At 44.2% G+C, this 23,599-nt stretch overlaps 1 pseudogene; it reads right to left on the bottom strand.

Annotated features, from left to right (window-relative positions):
• LOC135549429 (E3 ubiquitin-protein ligase RNF43-like) overlaps positions 1-23,599 on the bottom strand; it is a 112,295-nt pseudogene that overhangs the window by 5,618 nt on the left and 83,078 nt on the right.

Raw genomic sequence — 23,599 nt, 5'->3', positions numbered from 1 at the left:
GTTGACCAAAAACCCTCGTGGCTATGTCATGTCCTTACCCATGATGTCATTACATGTCCTTAATGATGTTGACAGACAAACAACATGATGTTGACCAAAAAAACTACCCAATGTTGACCAAAAAAATCTATGTTAAAAACTATGTCATGTCCTTACCCATGATGTTGACCAAAAACCCTCGTGGCTATGTCATGTCCTTACCCATGATGTTGACCAAAAATGTCTATGTCATGTCCTTACCCATGATGTTGACCAAAAAAAACCCATGATGTTGACCAAAAACCCTCGTGGCTATGTCATGTCCTTACCATGATGTTGACCATGATGTTGACCATGAAAAACCCCTCGTGGCTATGTCATGTCCTTACCCATGATGTTGACCAAAAATGTCATGTCCTCATGATGTTGCTATGTCATGTCCTACCCATGACCCACAATGTTGACCATGATGTTGAAAAACCCTCGTGGCTATGTCATGTCCTTACCCATGATGTTGACCAAAAACCCTCGTGGCTATGTCATGTCCTTACCCATGATGTTGACCAAAAACCCTCGTGGCTATGTCATGTCCATGTTACCCATGATGTTGACCAAAACCCTCGTGGCTATGTCATGTCCTTACATGATGTTGACCAAAAATGGCTATGTCATGTCCTTACCCATGATGTTGACCAAAACCCTCGTGGCTATGTCATGTCCTTACCCATGATGTTGACCAAAAACCCTCGTGGCTATGTCATGTCCTTACCCATGATGTTGACCAAAAACCCTCGTGGCTATGTCATGTCCTTACCATGATGTTGACTAAAAATGATGTTGACCAAAAACCCTCGTGGCTATGTCATGTCCTTACCCATGATGTTGACCAAAACCAAAAACCCCTCGTGGCTATGTCATGTCCTCACCCATGATGTTGACCAAAAACCCTACCCATGATGTTGACCAAAAATGTCATGTCCTTACCCATGATGTTGACCAAAACCCTCGTGGCTATGTCATGTCCTTACCCATGATGTTGACCAAAAATGTCATGTCATGTCTTACCCATGATGTTGACCAAAAACGTGGCTATGTCACAACCCATGATGTTGACCAAAAACCCTCGTGGCTATGTCATGTCCTTACCCATGATGTTGACCAAAAACCCTCGTGGCTATGTCATGTCCTTACCCATGATGTTGACCAAAAACCCTCGTGGCTATGTCATGTCCTCACCCATGATGTTGACCAAAAAACCGTGGCTATGTCATGTCCTTACCCATGATGTTGCTATGTCATGTCCTTACCCATGATGTTGATGTGGCTATGTCATGACCATGATGTTGACCAAAAACCCTCGTGGCTATGTCACGTCCTTACTCATGATGTTGACCAAAAACCCTCGTGGCTATGTCATGTCCTTACCCATGATGTTGACCAAAAACCTCGTGGCTATGTCATGTCCTTACCCATGATGTTGACCAAAAACCCTCGTGGCTATGTCATGTCCTCACCCATGATGTTGTCGTGGCTATGTCATGCATGATGTTGACCAAAAACCCTCGTGGCTATGTCATGTCCTTACCCATGATGTTGACCAAAAACACTCGTGGCTATGTCATGTCCTTACCCATGATGTTGACTAAAAACCCTCGTGGCTATGTCATGTCCTTACCCACAATGTTGACCAAAAACCCTCGTGGCTATGTCATGTCCTTACCCATGATGTTGATCGTGGCTATGTCATGTCCTTACCCATGATGTTGACCAAAAACCCTCGTGGCTATGTCATGTCCTTACCCATGATGTTGACCAAAAATCTATGTCATGTCCTTACCCATGATGTTGACCAAAGATGGGGCTGGAGTTAGTCATGTCCTTACCCATGATGTTGACCAAAAACCCTCGTGGCCCATGTCCTTACCCATGATGTTGTACCCATGATGTTGACCAAAACCTCGTGGCGTCATGTCCTCACCCATGATGTTGACCAAAAACCCCTATGTCATGTCCTTACCCACAATGTTGACCAAAAACCCCTGTCATGATGATGTTGACCAAAAAGTGGCTATGTCATGTCCTTACCCATGATGTTGACCAAAACCCTCGTGGCTATGTCAAGTCCTTATCAAAACCCTCATGGCTATGTCATGTCATGATGTTCCAGACGTCCTCACATGATGTTGACCAAAAACCCTCGTGGCTATGTCATGTCCTCACCCATGATGTTGACCAAAAATGATCTGCTGGTGTCATGACATGATGTCCTGGCTATGTCATGTCCTTACCCATGATGTTGACCAAAAACCCTCGTGGCTATGTCATGTCCTCACCCATGATGTTGACCAAAACCCTCGTGGCTATGTCATGTCCTTACCCACAATGTTGACCAAAATCCCTCGTGGCTATGTCATGTCCTTACCCATGATGTTGACCAAAAACCCTTGTGGCTATGTCATGTCCTTACCCATGATGTTGACCAAAAAATGGTCCTTACCCATGATGTTGACTATGTGTCACTCATGATGTTGACCAAAAAATGTCATGTCCTCACCCATGATGTTGACCAAAAACCCTCGTGGCTATGTTTCCTCACCCATGATGTTGACCAAAAAATGTGTTCACCCATGATGTTGCTGGTATATGTCCTTACCCATGATGTTGACCAAAAACCCTCACTATCCGTTACCCATGATGTTGACTAAAAACCCTCGTGGCTCTGTCATGTCCTTACCCATGATGTTGTGCATGCAGAGGGGACAGGTGCGGTGCTGCAGTAGCCAGGGGTCCACACACTCCTTATGGAACTCGTGAGCACACGAGATGATCCGCAGGTCCTGTCACTCCAGGAACTCATCCAGACAGATAGAGATTAGAGCTGCTATTCTGCAGAGCCCTGAGAGCTGTACATCCGCGTCTCCAGACGACTGATGGCTCGCATCGTCTGCTGGTGGACTGAGTCCTGTGGTCATAAAGGAACAAGCCGCGTGGGACGGAGGTTAGAGAACGGAACCTCAGAATGGACTGAGACTGTGTCAAAGTTCAAATTCCAGGGAGATTTTCTGGTGAATGTTTCAGCTGTATATACAGTGGCCACTATCCTTAGTGTTTGGTCTACAGTTTGAGGACTTACGCTAAACCACTTTTAAGATTGCTGTATTCTGCAGAGATAAAGACAATCCACTTTTAAGATGGCTGTATTCTGCAGAGATAAAGACAATCCACTTTTAAGATAGCTGTATTCTGCCACTTTTAAGATAGCTGTATTCTGCAGAGATAAAGACAATCCACTTTTAAGATGGCTGTATTCTGCAGAGATAAAGACAATCCACTTTTAAGATGGCTGTATTCTGCAGAGATAAAGACAATCCACTTTTAAGATGGCAGTATTCTGCAGAGATAAAGCCAATCCACTTTTAAGATGGCTGTATTCTGCAGAGATAAAGACCTTGGTATTGATAGATAAAGACAGATACATTGGGACTGGTGTTGTTGACTGACTCACCCAGGTTCTGCTGGACTTGCATCGATACCGGAAAGCAAAGATCGAAACGATGGCCAGAATAGCAAGGACTATAGTGAGCAGGACAACAACATCATAGTGGGCCTGGAAAGCAAGAGAGAGGAGAGAGAGAAATGAGAGAGAGAGAGTGAGAGAGAGAGGAGAGAGAGAGAGAGTGAGAGAGAGAGGAGAGCCCTTTACATCAGCTGATATCTCAAAGTGCTGTACAGAAACCCAGCCTAAAACCCCAAACAGTAAGCAATGCAGGTGTAGAAGCACAGTGGCTAGGAAGAACTACCTAGAAAGGCAGGAACCTAGGAAGAAACCTAGAGAGGAACCAGGCTCTGAGGGGTGGCCAGTCCTCTTCTTGCTGTGCCGGGTGGAGATTTTAACAGAACATGGCCAAGATGTTCAAATGTTCATAAATGACCAGCTGGGTCAAATAATAATAATCACAGTGGTTGTAGAGGGTGCAACAGGTCAGCACCTCAGGAGTAAATGTCAGTTGGCTTTTCATAGCCGAGAGAGAGAGAGAGTGAGAGAGAGAGAGTGAGAGAGAGAGAGAGAGAGAGAGAGAGTGAGAGAGAAAGAGATCTCTATAAGTCTGGAACAGTAATGGTACAGGCCAACCCCAAACAGAGTACTACTCCCTCATTGAAATTAATGATACATTTACCAAGCTGGAGGTAAGGCAGGTGGAGCTGGAACAGCAGGTGTTTGCACTCCAGTCAGCACAGACCCAGACAACAGTCCAGCACAACATCACCCCCTTAACCAGACCCGGAGAGCTGGAGGTGGAGAGAGACATATCTGCACTCTGGACTGTGGTGAGACAACTTCAACAATAAAAAAAGCAAGAGCAGGAGAAGAACAGAGGACTAGAGGAGAGGATCAGACTGCTGGAGGAGAGGTTGAGGGGGATGGCATGTGACAGAGAACAACCCACTAGAGAGGTGGCCACCCCCACAGAGAAGCCAGCAGAACAGCCCACCTCAGCTACCAACAAAAGTCTCGACACCACAGCAGAACAGTCCACACCAGACCCTGACCATAGAGTCGACATCACAGCAGAACAGATAAATGAAGAACCCCAAGCCCAGCGGCTCTCACCCCCTCTGAGCACCCCCCCCTGTCACACACACACACACCCACTGAGGACATACACAAGACACAGATTGTACTCCTTATGGACTCAAATTATAAATATACACAAGTAAATCGACTTTTTCCCAAACACAGTGTGTCTAAACTCTGGTGTCCAAACACCCAGCGCGCCCTCGACCTTCTGTCTGAGGACCAACTAGGTTCACCCAGCACACAGGCACAAACGACCTGAGAGCACAGCAGGAAAGGGAGTGATTGAAAAGTCTTCTTCTACTTTCCCCAATGCAAATCAAATCAAATCAAATGTATTTATATAGCCCTTCTTACATCAGCTGATATCTCAAAGTGCTGTAAAGAAACCCAGCCTAAAACCCCAAACAGCAAACAATGCAGGTGTAGAAGCAATGCAGGTGTAGATGCACAAGTGTTTTCTCCACCCTGCTACCACGAAAAGACTTCCACCCTGTCACCATACAGCCGGTAAACGCAAGTATTTCCCGTGACTGTGAAAACCAAATGTTTTCCTGGCCCACCACTCCACCCTGGACTTGAACAGCCTCTATGACCAGGTCCACCTATACAAGGCAGCAGTGCCCACCTTTGCCCGGACACTAAAGGACATCGCTCTCAAACGCAGCCCCAACACTTCACACAGGAGCAACAGATTAATAGACACCCCCAGACCAGCGAGACACTCTCCCAGACCAGCGAGACACTCTCCCAGACCAGCGAGACCCCCCCTGGACCTACACATGGAGGACCCACGCTGAGAGGACCTACATCCAGACCACAGCACCACCAGCCACATACACACCCCCACCCCAACCAATCAACACCCCCCCAAGTCAACCATGCCCACACCCCATTTAGGCCCCCTCAGATCAGACCTATGCCCCTCCTGCCCAGCCCATGCACCCCACCCCCACAAAGAAGGTCTCAACATGGAAGTCACACATACGCCCAGGTCGTGAGCAGGCAAACAGGCCCAACCCCCACTCTTACACTAGCCCAAGCCAATGGCATGTACCAGATGCTCAGCAGGATCTGCTCACACTTACTGGTCTGAGGCCAAACCACAACCAACAACATTGGACACTTTATGGAACACAAAGCCTTCACTATATCATCCTGGAATATCCAAGGCCTGAGGTCATTTGTCTTTGGCCTAAAGAGCAGGAACCCGGACTTCATCAAAGAAATCAGAAATATAGACATTGTCATCCTGCAAGAAACCTGGTATAGAGGAGACAGACCCACTGGTTGCCCTCTAGGTTACAGAGAGCTGGTAGTCCCATCCACCAAACTACTAGATGTGAAACAGAGAAGGGACTCAGGGGGTATGCTAATTTGGTACAGAGCAGACACAACTCACTCCATTAAATTAATCAAAACAGGAACATTTAACATTTGGCTAGAAATTCAAAAATAAATGATCTTAACAGAGAAAAATGTCCTCTGGTGTGCTACCAATATCCCCCCACGAGAATCCCCATACTTTAACCTCTTGAGTGTAGGGGGCAGTATTTGGATGTTTGGATGAAAAACGTACCCAAATGAAACTGCCTATTTCTCAGGCCCAGAATCTAGAATATGCATATAATTGAAGTCAGATTAGGATAGAAAACACTCTAAAGTATCCAAAACCGTTAAAATATTGTCTGTGAGTATAACAGAACTGATATTGTAGGCGAAAACCTGAAGAAAATCCAAAGAAGAAGTGCCTTCTATTTTGAAAGCTCCCTGTTCCATTGCATGCCTTCCCTCCATTTAAAGGGATATCCACCAAATTCCTTTTCCTATGGCTTCCACATGGTCTGAACATTCTTTAGACATAGTTTCGGCCTTTTATTCTGAAAAATGAGCGAGAAACATCACATCGCGTCAGTGGATGGCTGGGTGCCAGCAGAGTTTTGCTTGCGCGAGCAGCTTGGAGCAGACATTTTCTTTCACTCTCTTATTGAAAAAGATACGGTCCGGTTGAAATACTATTTATTGTAAAAACAACTTGAGGATTGATTATAAAAAAACGTTTGAGATGTTTCTACGAACTTTACGGATACTATTTGGAATTTTTGTCTGCCCCGTCGTGACCGCACAAGCCTGTGGATTTCTGAACACGCCAACCAAATGGAGGTATTTTTAATCTTTATGGAACAAAAGTAACATTTATTGTGTAACTGGGAGTCTCGTGAGTTCAAACATCAGAAGATCATCAAAGGTAAGCGATTCATTTTATTGCTTTTCTGACTTTCTACTTTGCTGCTAGCTGTTTGAAATGTTTTGTCTGCTGAGAGAGATGTCCTTACATAAACGCTTGGATTGCTTTCGCCAAAAAAGTTTTTCGAAAGCTGACATGCCAGGTGGATTAACAACAAGCTAAACTGTGTTTTGCTGTATTGCACTTGTGATTTTATGAACATGAAATATTTTTAGTAATTTAATTTGAATTTGGCGCTCTGCAATTCAGCGGTGGTTGACGAAAATAATCCCGCTAAAGGGATGGGTGCATCAAGAAGTTAATGAAGACAGCTTCTCCATCCTGGAGGGGGAAATCAATCATTTCCAGGCTTAGGGACATGTACTAGTCTGTGGCGACCTAAATGCCAGAACTGGACAAGAACCTGACACCCTCAGCACACAGGGGGACAAACAACTACCTGGATGTTAGCATTCCGTCCCCCATATGCCCCCCTACAGTCTAACAGGGCAATACTCAATCATGAGGCATCAGCGCCAAAGGAACTGAGTAACATTAAGAAATGCTATAGATGGGAAGAATGCAGTTTGGAAACGTACCAAAAAACAATTAGACAACAACAAATTAAATCCCCTTTAGACAATTTCCTGGGTAAAACGTTCCACTGTAATAGTGAAGGTGTAAACATGGCAGTAGAAAATCTTAACAGTACATTTGACCACTCAGCTTCCCTATCAAATCTAAAAATCTCAAATAGAAAACCGAAGAAAATTAACAACAATGACAAATGGTTTGATGAAGAATGCAAAAATCTAAGAAAGAAATTGAGAAACCTGTCCAACCAAAAACATAGAGACCAGGAAAACCTGAGTCTACGCCTTTACTATGGTGAATCACTAAAACAATACAGAAATACACTAAGGGAAAAGGAACAGCACATCAGAAATCAGCTCAATGTAATTGAAGAATCCATAGACTCTAACCACTTCTGGGAAAATTGGAAAACACTAAACAAACAACAACACAAAAAATGATCTATCTAAAACAGAGATGCATGGGTAACACACTTGTACAATCTTTTTGTCTCTATAACAAACAGCAAAAACGTATACATGATCAAATACAAATCTTAGAATCAACTATTAAAGCCTACCAGAACCCACTGGATTCTCCAATTACATTGAATGAGCTACAGGACAAAATAAAAACCCTCCAACCCAAAAAGGCATGTGGTGTTGATGGTATCCTTAATGAAATGATCAAATATACAGACAACAAATTCCAATTGGCTATACTAAAACTCGTTAACATCATCCTTAGCTCTGGCATCTTTCCCAGTACTTGGAACCAAGGACTGATCACCCCAATCCACAAAAGAGGAGACAAATTTGACCCAAATAACTACTGTGGGATATGCGTCAACAGCAACCTTGGGGAAATCCCCTGCATTATCATTAACAGCAGATTCGTACATTTCCTCATTTCCTCAAAACAATGTACAGAGAAAATGTCAAAATTTACCAAATTACCGTACAACAGACCACGTATTAACCCTGCACACCCTAAATGACAAACACACAAACCAAAACAAAGGCAAAGTCTTCTCATGCTTTGGTGATTTCAAAAACGCCTTTGACTCAATTTGGCATGAAGATCTGCTATACAAATGGATGGAAAGTGGTGTTGGGGGGAAAACATATGACATTATAAAATCCATGTACACAAACAACACGTGTGTGGTTAAAATAGGCAAAAACACACACATTTCTTCCAACAGGGCCGTGGGGTGAGACAGGGATGCAGCTTAAGCCCCACCCCCTTCAACAAATATATCAACGAATTGGCACGGGCACTAGAAAAGTCTGCAGCACCCAACCTCACCCTACTAGAATCTGAAGTCAAATGTCTACTGTCTGCTGATGATCTGGTGCTTCTGTCACCAACCAAGGAGGGCCTACAGCAGCACCTAGATATTGTGCACAGATTCTGCCAGACCTGGACAGCAACACAATTAGACCCAACCAAATCATGAGAAAACAAAAAGATAATTACTTGGCACATTGGAAAGAATTAACAGAGAGTACACAGTGGCAGAATACCTGACCACCGTGACTGACCCAAACTTAAGGAAAGCTTTGACTATGTCCCTACTCAGTGAGCAAAGCATTGCTATTGAGAAAGGCCGCCATAGGCAGACATGGCTCTCAAGAGAAGACAGGCAATGTGCACACTGCCCACAAAATGAGGTGGATACTGAGCTGCACTTCCTAACCTCCTGCCCAATGTATGACCATATCTACTGGGTAAAATTCCACAGTGTGCCATCACAGCAGCAAGATTTGTGACCTGTTGCTACAAGATAAGGTTGAACCATTGAAGTACAAACACCATTGTAATTACAACCCATATTTATGTTTATTTATTTTCCGTCGTGTACCCTTATTATTACGACGTCGGCGATCAAGAGCACCTGGCAGTGAAGTTGGCATTAGAGGAGTGGAGACACTGGCTGGAAGGCGCCAAGGAACCATTTGTCATCCTCACCGACCATCGGAACCTACAGTACATACGGACAGCGAGGAGACTGAATCCGCGCCAAGCCAGGTGGACACTTTTCTTCACCAGGTTCGACTTCATGCTGACCTAGCGCACAGGTTTGGAGAACATCATGGCCAATGCTCTGGTCCCATAACTACGATTCAGGAGGCGTTCCTGTTCAGAGGGCACCCATAATCCCAACCTCCCGACTCGTGGGTCCAGTGGTTTGGGACGTAGCTGTGGACATCCACCAGGCTCTAGAGGGAGAAGGGAAGCTCCTGCCACTTCCCATGCCTCAGCAACCTTGGTTACATCTATCCATTGACTTTGTAATCAATCTTCCCCGCTCTGATGGTTAGTGGATAGATTTTCCAAGGCATGTCGATTAATCCCTCATCCTGGTCTCCTCACTGCTCTTCCAGCAGGTCTTCTGGCATTATGGCCTTTCCAGAGGACATCGTCTCCAACCGTGGCCCCCAATTTATATCACGAGTTTGGAGGGCCTTCTTGAAGAAGCTCGGGGTCATCCTCACCTCTGGGTACCGGCCCCAGTCAAACGGGCAGGTGGAAAGGATGAAGCAGGCGCTGGGGAGGTTCCTGACGAGTCACTGTCAGGATTGGCAGCGTGAGTGGGCACAATTCCTTCACTGGGCAGAGAACCCCCTACACTTGCTAAATCACTCCTCCACTGGGTTGACCCCCTTCCAGTGTGTTTTGGGTTTTCAGCCGGCCCTGGCCCTTGTGGACCCCGGGCCAGACTGCTCGGTCGGCATCGTCCTGCGGCCAAAGCCGCGCGTCGGGGGTGGATACTGTCACATCTTCTCCCCCAAATACTAACCACCGGTCCTGGGATTCATCATTACGCACACCTGGCACTCATCATTACGCACATCTGGCACTCATCATTACGCACACCTGGCACTCATCATTACGCACACATGGCACTCATCATTACGCACACCTGGTACTCATCATTACGCACACCTGGTACTCATCATTACGCACACCTGGTACTCATCATTACGTACACCTGGTACTCATCATTACGCTCACCTGTTAATCATTATGATTCACACCTGGAATTTATTTACCTTAATCATTTCCTTCCCTTTATACAGTGGGGAAAAAAGTATTTAGTCAGCCAACAATTGTACAAGTTCTCCCACTTAAAAAGATGAGAGAGGCCTGTAATTTTCCTCATAGGTACACTTCAACTATGACAGACAAAATAAGAAAAGAAATCAAGAAAATCACATTGTAGGATTTTTAATGAATTTATTTGCAAATTAAGGCTAGCTTTTTCAAACAGAAATTTGCATTCTGTAGCACATACTCCAAAACGTTCTGGGAAGTTCTGTAAAGTCCATGGAGAATAAGAGCACCTCCTCCCAGCTGCCAATTGAGGCTAGGAAACACTGTTACCACCGAAAAATCCATGATAATTGAGAATTTCAATAAGCATTAGCTGTTACCCCTGTCAACAGCTATGCACCCCCCACAGCAACTTGCCCCAGCCTCCCCAAATTTCTCCTTCACCCAAATCCAGATAGCTGATGTTCTGAAAGAGCTGCAAAATCTTGACCCCTACAAATCAGCAGGGCTAGACAATCTGGATCCTCTCTTTCTAAAATTATCCGCTGTAATTATTGCAACCCCCTATTGCTAGCCTATTCAACCTCTCTTTCGTATTGTCTGAGATCCCCAAAGATTGGAAAGCTGTCTCCCCCTCTTCAAAGGGGGAGATACTAGACCCAAACTGTTACAGACCTATATCTATCCTACCTTGCCTTTCTAAGGTCGTCAAAAGCCAAGTGAACAAACAGATCACCGACCATTCCAAATCCCACCGCACCTTCTCCACTACGCAATCTGGTTTCTGAGCTGGTCATGGGTGCACCTCAGCCACGCTCAAGGTCCTAAACAACATCATAAACGCCATCTATAAAAGACTATACTGTGCAGCCGTATTCATCGACCTGGCCAAGGCTTTCGACTCTGTCGGTCACCACATTCTTATCGGCAAACTCAACAGCAATGGTTTCTCAAATGACTGCCTCGCCTGGTTCACCAACTCCTTCTCAGACAGAGTTCACTGTGTCAAATCAGAGGACATGTTGTCCGGACCTCTGGCAGTCTCTATGGGGGTGCCACAGGGTTCAATTCTCGGGCCAACTCTTTTCTCTGTATACATCAATGATGTATCTCTTGCTGCTGGTGATTCTCTGATCCACCTCTACGCAGACGACACCATTCTGTATACTTCTGGCCCTTCTTTGGACACTGTGTTAATTAACCTCCAGTCGAGCTTCAATACCATACAACTTTCCTAAACTAAATGCATGCTCTTCAACCAATCGCTGCCCGCACGTGCCCGCCCATCCTGCATCACTACTCTGGACGGTTCTGAAAATGTGGACAACTACAAATACCTAGGTGTCTGGTTAGACTGTAAACTCTCCTTCCAGACTCACATTAAGCATCTCCAACCCAAAATCTAATTCTAGAATTGGCTTCCTATTTCGCAACAAAGCCTCCTTCCCTCATGCTGCCAAACATACCCTCGTAAAATTGACTATCCTACCGATCCTTGACTTCGGCGATGTCATTTACAAAATAACCTCCAACACTCTACTCAGCACTATCACAGTGCCATCCATTTTGTCACCAAAGCCCCATATACTACCCAACACTGCGACCTGTATACTCTCGTTGGCTGGTCCTCGCTAAATATTTCGTCACCAAACCCACTGGCTCCAGGTCTTTACTAGGTAAAACCCCGCCTTATCTCAGCTCACTGGTCACCATAACAGCATCTACCCATAGCACGCGCCCCAGCAGGTATATCTCTCTGGTCACCATAGTAACACCCACCTATAGCACGCGCTCCAGCAGGTATATCTCTCTGGTCACCATAGTAACACCCACCTATAGCACGCGCTCCAGCAGGTATATCTCTCTGGTCACCATAGTAACACCCACCTATAGCACGCGCCCCAGCAGGTATATCTCTCTGGTCACCATAGTAACACCCACCTATAGCACGCGCTCCAGCAGGTATATCTCACTGGTCACCATAGTAACACCCACCTATAGCACGCGCTCCAGCAGGTATATCTCACTGGTCACCATAGTAACACCCACCTATAGCACGCGCTCCAGCAGGTATATTTCACTGGTCACCATAGTAACACCCACCTATAGCACGCGCTCCAGCAGGTATATCTCACTGGTCACCATAGTAACACCCACCTATAGCACGCGCTCCAGCAGGTATATCTCACTGGTCACCATAGTAACACCCACCTATAGCAGACGCTCCAGCAGGTATATTTCACTGGTCACCATAGTAACACCCACCTATAGCACGCGCTCCAGCAGGTATATCTCACTGGTCATCCCCAAAGCCAATTCCTCCTGTTGCCTTTCCTTCCCGTTCTCTGCTGCCAATGACTGGAACGTATTGCAAAAATCACTGAAGCTGGGGACTCATATCTCCCTCACCAGCTTTAAGCACCAGTTGTCAGAGCAGCTCACAGATTACTGCACCTGTACACAGCCCATCTGTAAAGCTTTAACACCATGTCAAAGCTACAGATTACTGCATCCCCATCTGTAAATGCCCATCCAACTACCTCATCCCCATTTATTTTTCTCCTTAGCACCCCAGTATCTCTACTTGCACATTCATCTTCTGCACATATATCACTCCAGTGTTTAATTACTAAATTGTAATTATTTCGCCACTACAGCCTATTTATTGCTTTACCTCCCTAATCTTACCCCATTTGCACACACTGTATGTAGTTTTTATATTGTGTTATTGACTGTACATTTGTTTATTCCATGTGTAACTCTGTTGTTGTATGTGTCGAAGTGCTTTGCTTTATCTTGGCCAGGTCGCAGTTGCAAATGAGAACTTGTTCTCAACTGGCCTACCTGGTTAAATAAAGGTGAATTTTTTTTTAAAAGAACTACTACCTCCACCTGCCTATCCTCTGTTTACCTCCCATTGCCGGGGTCCTGTTACCATGGTTCTCAGGGGGAGGGGCCAATGTCAAACTAGTAGAGGAATAGGGCTTTTACTATAGATGTATACTTCATAGTATAGAATGGGAGAATGTAACTAACAAGCTCTTTATATGCTATTCCCCATGTATTTATGTCGTTCCTTACCCATTTGGGGTCCTCCCTCTTGATGTCGATGCGGACGCTGGCCTCCTCGTTCCTGTTGACCAGTTCCATCAGCGTCTCAGCATCCTCAGCCTGCATCAGCACCACCGGACGCAGCAGGGAATCTGACTCATGCAGCTACACGTGTGTGTGAGTGTAGGGGTGTGTGTGTGTGAGTGTAGGGGTGTGTGTGTGTGTGTGTGTGAGTGTAGGGGTGTGTGTGTGTGTGCATGTAGGGGTGTGTGTGTGTGTGTGTGTGTGTGAGTGTAGGGTTGTGTGTGTATGTAGGGGTGTGTGTGTGTATGTAGGGGTGTGTGTGTGTGAGTGTGTGTGTGTGTGTGTGTGTGTGTAGGGTTGTGTGTGTATGTAGGGGTGTGTGTGTGTATGTAGGTGTGTGTGTCAAAGATGTGTGTGTGTGTGTGTGTGTGTGTGTGTGTGTGTGTGTGTGTGTGAGTGTGTGTGTGTTGGAGGAAGACACACAAGAAGGGGAAGACACAGAATGTTTTTTCAGCTCAGTCTATGCTACATTACTGTCCTCTGCTCTCACGGATGGGGCTCCAACATTCCTCACCTGGAACTTAGCGTTGACATCATCGGTGACATCAAAGATGACAGCCTGAGCCCCTCTCTCCAGCGCCAGGCGAGCCTGAGAGAGAGAGAGAGAGAGAGAGAGAGAGAGAGAGAGAGAGAGAGAGAGAGAGAGAGAGAAAGACAGAGAGTGAAGAGAGAAAGAGGAAGAGAGACTGAGGGAGAGAGAGAGAGAGAAAGAGAGAGAGAGAGAGAGAGACAAGAGAGACAAATCAGCTGGGAGACAATCTGGAGGGATCAGAGGGAGACAATCTGGATCCCTAGAGAGCTGTGTTCATAATCTATTTCACTTTGCCAATGTAAACATATGTTTCCCATGCCAATAAAGCCCTTATATTGAATTGAATTGAGAAAGAGAGAGAGAGAGAGAGTTCCAAGTTGAGCAGCAGCTGCTGAAAAATAAGCTCCTACAAATATTGAAATGTACATGGTTTTATAGTGTGAAGTTCATTGGAAAAAACTAAGGAAAACTGCAAGACTGAATGGGAGACAAAACAAGCAACAAATGAAGAAGATAGGCGGCTAGACAATCTGGATCCCTACAAATCAGCTGGGCTAGACAATCTGGATCCCTACAAATCAGCTGGGCTAGACAATCTGGAACCCTAAAAATCAGCTGGGCAAGACAATCTGGATCCCTACAAATCAGCTGGGCTAGACAATCTGGATCCCTACAAATCAGCTGGGCTAGACAATCTGGATCCCTACAAATCAGCTGGGCTAGACAATCTGGATCCCTACAAATCAGCTGGGCTAGACAATCTGGATCCCTACAAATCAGCTGGGCTAGACAATCTGGAACCCTAAAAATCAGCTGGGCAAGACAATCTGGATCCCTCAGCCATGCTCAAGGACAATCTGGATCCCTACAAAAGACAGGGCTAGACAAATCATCAGCTGGGCTAGACAATCTGGAACCCTAAAAATCAGCTGGGCAAGACAATCTGGATCCCTCAGCCATGCTCAAGGTCCTAAACGATATCATAACCGCGATCAATTAAAGACAGTACTGTGCAGCCATCTTCATCAACCTGGCCAAGGCTTTCGACTCTGTCAATCACCAAATTCTTATTGGCAGACTCAACAGCCTTGGTTTCTCCAATGACTGCCTCGCCTGGTTCACCAACTACTTCTCAGACAGAGTTCAATGTGTCAAATCGAAGGGCCTGTTGTCCGGACCTCTGGCAGTCTCTATGGGGGTGCCACAGGGTTAAATTCTCGGGCTGATTCTTTTCCATCAATGATGTCACTCTTGCTGCTGGTGATTCTCTGATCCACCTCTACGCAGACAACACCATTCTGTATACCTTTGGCCCTTCTCTTGACACTGTGTTAACAAACCTCCAGACAAGTTTCAATGCCATACAACACTCCTTCAGAGGCCTCCAACTGCTTTTAAATGCTAGTAAAACTAAGTGCATGCTCTTCAACCGATCGCTGCCCGCACCCTCCTGCCCAACTAGCATCACTACTCTGGACGGTTCTGACTTAGAATATGTGGACAAATACAAATACCTAGGTGTCTGGTTAGACTGTAAACTCTCCTTCCAGACTCACATTAAACATCTTAAATCCAAAATCTAAATCTCGAATCGGCTTCCAATTTCGCAACAAAGCCTCCTTCCCTCATGCTGCTAAACATACCCTCGTAAAATTGACTATCCTACCAATCCTTGACTTCGGCGATGTCATTTACAAAATAGCCTCCAACACTCTACTCAGCAAACTGGATGTAGTCTATCACAGTGCCATCCATTTTGTCACCAAAGCCCCATATACCACCCACCACTGCGACCTGTCTGCTCTCGTTGGCTGGCCCTCACTACATATTCGTCACCAAACCCACTGGCTCCAGGTCATCTATAAGTGTAGGCTAGGTAAAGCCTAGCAACACCCACCCGTAGCACGCGCTCCAGCAGGTATATTTTACTGGTCACCCACAATTTTACTGGTCACCCCCAAATTCCTACTTTCCTTCCAATTCTCTGCTGCCAATGGAACGAACGGCAAAAATCACTGAAGCTGGAGTCCTATATTTCCCTCTCTAACTTTAAGCATTAGCTGTCAGAGCAGCTTACCGATCACTGTACCTGGACACAGCCCATCTGTAAATAGCACACCCAACTACCTCATCCCCATATTGTTAATTATTTTGCCTCTATGGCCTATTTATTGCCTTACCTCCCTACTCTTCTACATTTGCAACACTGTACATAGGATTTTTCTATTGTGTTATTGACTGTGCATTTGTTTATGTGTAACTCTGTGTTGTTGTTTTTGTCGCACTGCTTTTTTTGTCGCACTGCTTTACCTCCTCATGCCTTTTGCACACAATGTATATAGATTCTTTTTTTTAATAAAAAAAAACTTCTACAGTGTTGTTGACTTGTTAATTGTTTACTCCATGTGTAACTCTGTGTTGCTGTCTGTTCTCAACTAGGCTAGTTGAGAACAAGTTCTCATTTTCAACTGCGACCTGGCCAAGATAAAGCATAGCAGTGTGAACAGATAGCAACACAGAGTTACACATGGAGTAAACAAATAATTACAATTTTGCAGATTAACACTGGAGTAATAAATGATCAGATGGTCATGTGCAGGTGGAGATACTGGTGTGCAAAAGAGCAGAAAAGTAAATAAATAAAAACAGTATGGGGATGAGGTAGGTAAATTGGGTGGGTTATTTACCTATGTACAGCTGCAATCTTACCAGTTGCAAAAACCAAAGAGCAAATGTAATGCCAAACTACGGCACATACTGAAACCATTTCCCCAGTCTGCTCCAGCCCAGGTCAACCTACCAGCCTCCCAGTCTGCTCCAGCCCAGGTCAGACTACCAGCCTCCCAGTCTGCTCCAGCCCAGGTCAACCTACCAGCCTCCCAGTCTGCTCCAGCCCAGGTCAACTTACCATCCCAGTCTGCTCCAGCCCAGGTCAACCTACCAGCATCCCAGTCTGCTCCAGCCCAGGTCAACCTCCAGCCTCCCAGTCTGCTCCAGCCCAGGTCAACCTACCAGCATCCCAGTCTGCTCCAGCCCAGGTCAACTTACCAGCCTCCCAGTCTGCTCCAGCCCAGGTCAACTTACCAGCCTTCCAGTCTGCTCCAGCCCAGGTCAACCTACCAGCCTCCCAGTCTGCTCCAGCCCAGGTCAGAATACCAGCCTCCCAGTCTGCTCCAGCCCAGGTCAACCTACCAGCCTCCCAGTCTGCTCCAGCCCAGGTCAACCTACCAGCCTCCCAGTCTGCTCCAGCCCAGGTCAACCTACCAGCCTCCCAATCTGCTCCAGCCCAGGTCAACCTACCAGCCTCCCAATCTGCTCCAGCCCAGGTCAACCTACCAGCCTCCCAATCTGCTCCAGCCCAGGTCAATTTTACCAGCCTCCCAGTCTGCTCCAGCCCAGGTCAACCTACCAGCCTCCCAATCTGCTCCAGCCCAGGTCAACCTACCAGCCTCCCAATCTGCTCCAGCCCAGGTCAACTTACCAGCCTCCCAGTCTGCTCCAGCCCAGGTCAACCTACCAGCCTCCCAATCTGCTCCAGCCCAGGTCATACCAGCCTCCCAATCTGCTCCAGCCCAGGTCAACCTACCAGCCTCCCAATCTGCTCCAGCCCAGGTCAACCTACCAGCCTCCCAATCTGCTCCAGCCCAGGTCAACCTACCAGCCTCCCAATCTGCTCCAGCCCAGGTCAACTTACCAGCCTCCCAGTCTGCTCCAGCCCAGGTCAACCTACCAGCCTCCCAATCTGCTCCAGCCCAGGTCAACCTACCAGCCTCCCAATCTGCTCCAGCCCAGGTCAACCTACCAGCCTCCCAATCTGCTCCAGCCCAGGTCAACCACCAGCCTCCCAATCTGCTCCAGCCCAGGTCAACTTACCAGCCTCCCAGTCTGCTCCAGCCCAGGTCAACCTACCAGCCTCCCAATCTGCTACAGCCCAGGTCAACTTACCAGCCTCCCAATCTGCTCCAGCCCAGGTCAACCTACCAGCCTCCCAATCTGCTACAGCCCAGGTCAACCTACCAGCCTCCCAATCTGCTCCAGCCCAGGTCAACCTACCAGCCTCCCAATCTGCTCCAGCCCAGGTCAACTTACCAGCCTCCCAGTCTGCTCCAGCCCAGGTCAACCTACCAGCCTCCCAATCTGCTCCAGCCCAGGTCAACCTACCAGCCTCCCAGTCTGCTCCAGCCCAGGTCAACTTACCAGCCTCCCAGTCTGTTCCAGCCCAGGTCAACCTACCAGCCTCCCAGTCTGCTCCAGCCCAGGTCAACCTACCAGCCTCCCAGTCTGCTCCAGCCCAGGTCAGAATACCAGCCTCCCAGTCTGCTCCAGCCCAGGTCAACCTACCAGCCTCCCAGTCTGCTCCAGCCCAGACAATCACCAACAACTGCAATCCTTATCGATTCAAATGGGAAGTTCTTAGTCCAGGAAAGATGATTCCATAGTCACCAGGTGTTCTGGTGTCCTACAACTGACAGTGCAATGCAGCTAGTCAGTCACTTGGACAAAATAAATCAACAGATCACTGTGGACTGTGCCTCAATGCTCAACGTCAGAACGGTTCACCATCCCACTCTGACCTGTCAACACTTATACAATAATATACTGTACATCTTGATCAGGACAGTATCAGAAACTTTGCTAAGGACCTAAAGGACGCCTATTTAGCAGGGATCCACACACCCATCACCCCAGCAGCAGAGGCCCCTCGCTCCACTTTCTGAAACAACAGTAACCCCACCATCCCCAGGAGAGAAGAGCCAGACACGACTTATTAAACAACAAATCTAGAATACCAGGCCTAACACGGCACAGATTTACCAGACCAGACCCGCGTCAGGACAGCTCTCTGCCCTACTAGACCCGGCCAATCAAAACACAGTACTGACCACTACTCTCGGGTCGGTCTGAAAGTATTCAGACCCCTTGACTTTTTCCACAATTTGTAACGTTACAGACTTATTCTACAATTAATTCAACTATTTTTTCCCCTTCATCAATCTAAAAACAACACCCTATAATGACAAAGCAAAAAACAGGTTTAGAAAAGTTAAAAAAATAAAAAATATATAACCGAAAAATCTAAACTAGGAAATAACACAAAGGGAATTATGTCGTAACCAAAAAGTGTTCTAGATGAGATTCTTCAAAGTAGCCACCCTTTGCCTTTGGAGAGAGAGAGAGAGAGGGAGAGAGAGAGAGAGAGAGAGAGAGGGGGAGTAAGGGGAGAGAGAGAGGAGAGAGAGAGAGAGAGGGGAGAGAGAGAGAGAGAGGGAGAGAGAGAGAGAGAGAGGGAGAGAGAGAGAAAGCGGGGCGAGAGAGAAAGAGAGAGAGAGAGAGAGAGAGAGAGAGAGAGAGAGAGAGAGAGGGAGAGAGAGGGGGCAGAGAGAGGGAGTGAGATAGAGAGAGAGAGAGAGAGAGAGAAAGTGGGCGAGAGAGAAACAGAGAGAGAAAGTGGGCGAGAGAAAGAGATGGGGGGCAGAGAGAGAGAGAGAGAAAGAGAGAGAGAGAAAGTGGGTGAGAGAAACAGAGAGAGAGAGAGAGAGTGAGTGAGAGAGGGAGGAGAGAGAGAGAGAGAGAGGGCAAAGAGAGAGGGAGTGAGATAGAGGAGGAGAGAGAGAGAGAGAGAGAAAGTGGGCGAGAGAAACAGAGAGAGAGCGAGAGAGAGAGAGATAGAGGGAGATAGAGGGAGTGAGAGAGAGAGAAAGCAGAGAGAGATGAGATAAGGAAAGTCAAGTGAAAAGTACACAACTGGAATGGATAGCATATGTACACACTGTACTCAACATATAGTATCTGTCACGCCCTGACCTTAGAGATCCTTTTTATTCTCTATTTTGGTTAGGTCAGGGTGTGACTAGGGTGGGTAGCCTAGTTTTTTCATTTCCATGTTGGCCTGCTATGGTTCCCAATCGGAGGCAGGTGTCTATCGTTGTCTCTGATTGGGGATCATATTTAGGCAGCCTTTTTCCCACCTGTTGTTTGTGGGATCTTGTTTTTGTGTAGCTGCCTGTGAGCAGCCCAGAACGTCACGTTTTCATCTGTATTGCTTTTGGTGAGTTTCATATTTATTAAACATGTGGAACTGTAAATACGCTGCGCCTTGGTCCATTCATTCAGACGATCGTGACAGTATCACTGTATTCAACATATTGTATCACTGTATTCAACATATAGTCTCACTGTATTCAACATATAGTATCACTGTATTCAACATATAGTATCACTGTATTCAACATATAGTATCACTGTATTCAACATATAGTATCACTGTATTCAACATATAGTATCACTGTATTCAACATATAGTATCACTGTATTCAACATATAGTCTCACTGTATTCAACATATAGTATCACTGTATTCAACATATAGTCTCACTGTATTCAACATATAGTATCACTGTATTCAACATATAGTCTCACTGTATTCAACATATAGTCTCACTGTATTCAACATATAGTCTCACTGTATTCAACATATAGTATCACTGTATTCAACATATAGTATCACTGTATTCAACATATAGTATCACTGTATTCAACATACAGTATCACTGTATTCAACATATAGTCTCACTGTATTCAACATATAGTCTCACTGTATTCAACATATAGTCTCACTGTATTCAACATATAGTATCACTGTATTCAACATATAGTATCACTGTATTCAACATATAGTATCACTGTATTCAACATATAGTATCACTGTATTCAACATATAGTATCACTGTATTCAACATATAGTATCACTGTATTCAACATACAGTCTCACTGTATTCAACATACAGTATAACTGTATTCAACATATAGTATCACTGTATTCAACATACAGTCTCACTGTATTCAACATACAGTATCACTGTATTCAACATATAGTATCACTGTATTCAGCATATAGTATCACTGTATTCAACATATAGTATCACTGTATTCAACATATAGTCTCACTGTATTCAACATATAGTCTCACTGTATTCAACATATAGTATCACTGTATTCAACATACAGTATCACTGTATTCAACATATAGTATCACTGTATTCAACATATAGTATCACTGTATTCAACATACAGTATCACTGTATTCAACATATAGTATCACTGTATTCAGCATATAGTATCACTGTATTCAACATATAGTATGACTGTATTCAACATATAGTCTCACTGTATTCAACATATAGTCTCACTGTATTCAACATATAGTATCACTGTATTCAACATACAGTATCACTGTATTCAACATATAGTATCACTGTATTCAACATATAGTATCACTGTATTCAACATATAGTCTCACTGTATTCAACATATAGTATCACTGTATTCAACATATAGTCTCACTGTATTCAACATATAGTATCACTGTATTCAACATATAGTCTCACTGTATTCAACATACAGTATCACTGTATTCAACATATAGTATCACTGTATTCAACATATAGTCTCACTGTATTCAACATATAGTATCACTGTATTCAACATATAGTATCACTGTATTCAACATATAGTATCACTGTATTCAACATATAGTCTCACTGTATTCAACATATAGTATCACTGTATTCAACATATAGTCTCACTGTATTCAACATATAGTATCACTGTATTCAACATACAGTATCACTGTATTCAACATACAGTATCACTGTATTCAACATATAGTATCACTGTATTCAACATATAGTATCACTGTATTCAACATATAGTCTCACTGTATTCAACATATAGTCTCACTGTATTCAACATATAGTATCACTGTATTCAACATATAGTATCACTGTATTCAACATATAGTCTCACTGTATTCAACATATAGTATCACTGTATTCAACATATAGTATCACTGTATTCAACATATAGTATCACTGTATTCAACATATAGTCTCACTGTATTCAACATATAGTCTCACTGTATTCAACATATAGTCTCACTGTATTCAACATACAGTCTCACTGTATTCAACATATAGTATCACTGTATTCAACATATAGTATCACTGTATTCAACATATAGTATCACTGTATTCAACATACAGTCTCACTGTATTCAACATACAGTATAACTGTATTCAACATATAGTATCACTGTATTCAACATACAGTCTCACTGTATTCAACATACAGTATCACTGTATTCAACATATAGTATCACTGTATTCAGCATATAGTATCACTGTATTCAACATATAGTATCACTGTATTCAACATATAGTCTCACTGTATTCAACATATAGTCTCACTGTATTCAACATATAGTATCACTGTATTCAACATACAGTATCACTGTATTCAACATATAGTATCACTGTATTCAACATATAGTATCACTGTATTCAACATATAGTATCACTGTATTCAACATACAGTATCACTGTATTCAACATATAGTATCACTGTATTCAGCATATAGTATCACTGTATTCAACATATAGTATGACTGTATTCAACATATAGTCTCACTGTATTCAACATATAGTCTCACTGTATTCAACATATAGTATCACTGTATTCAACATACAGTATCACTGTATTCAACATATAGTATCACTGTATTCAACATATAGTATCACTGTATTCAACATATAGTCTCACTGTATTCAACATATAGTATCACTGTATTCAACATATAGTCTCACTGTATTCAACATATAGTATCACTGTATTCAACATATAGTCTCACTGTATTCAACATACAGTATCACTGTATTCAACATATAGTATCACTGTATTCAACATATAGTCTCACTGTATTCAACATATAGTATCACTGTATTCAACATATAGTATCACTGTATTCAACATATAGTATCACTGTATTCAACATATAGTCTCACTGTATTCAACATATAGTATCACTGTATTCAACATATAGTCTCACTGTATTCAACATATAGTATCACTGTATTCAACATACAGTATCACTGTATTCAACATACAGTATCACTGTATTCAACATATAGTATCACTGTATTCAACATATAGTATCACTGTATTCAACATATAGTCTCACTGTATTCAACATATAGTCTCACTGTATTCAACATATAGTATCACTGTATTCAACATATAGTATCACTGTATTCAACATATAGTCTCACTGTATTCAACATATAGTATCACTGTATTCAACTAGTATCACTGTATTCAACATATAGTATCACTGTATTCAACATATAGTCTCACTGTATTCAACATATAGTCTCACTGTATTCAACATATAGTCTCACTGTATTCAACATACAGTCTCACTGTATTCAACATATAGTATCACTGTATTCAACATATAGTATCACTGTATTCAACATATAGTATCACTGTATTCAACATATAGTATCACTGTATTCAACATATAGTATCACTGTATTCAACATATAGTATCACTGTATTCAACATATAGTCTCACTGTATTCAACATATAGTATCACTGTATTCAACATATAGTCTCACTGTATTCAACATATAGTCTCACTGTATTCAACATATAGTCTCACTGTATTCAACATACAGTCTCACTG

This window comes from Oncorhynchus masou, chromosome 12, assembly GCF_036934945.1.
Source record: "Oncorhynchus masou masou isolate Uvic2021 chromosome 12, UVic_Omas_1.1, whole genome shotgun sequence".
NCBI classification, from domain to species: Eukaryota; Metazoa; Chordata; class Actinopteri; order Salmoniformes; family Salmonidae; genus Oncorhynchus; species Oncorhynchus masou.
Note: the sequence above shows the minus strand (reverse complement) of the source record. Positions and strands in the feature narration are given on the sequence as shown.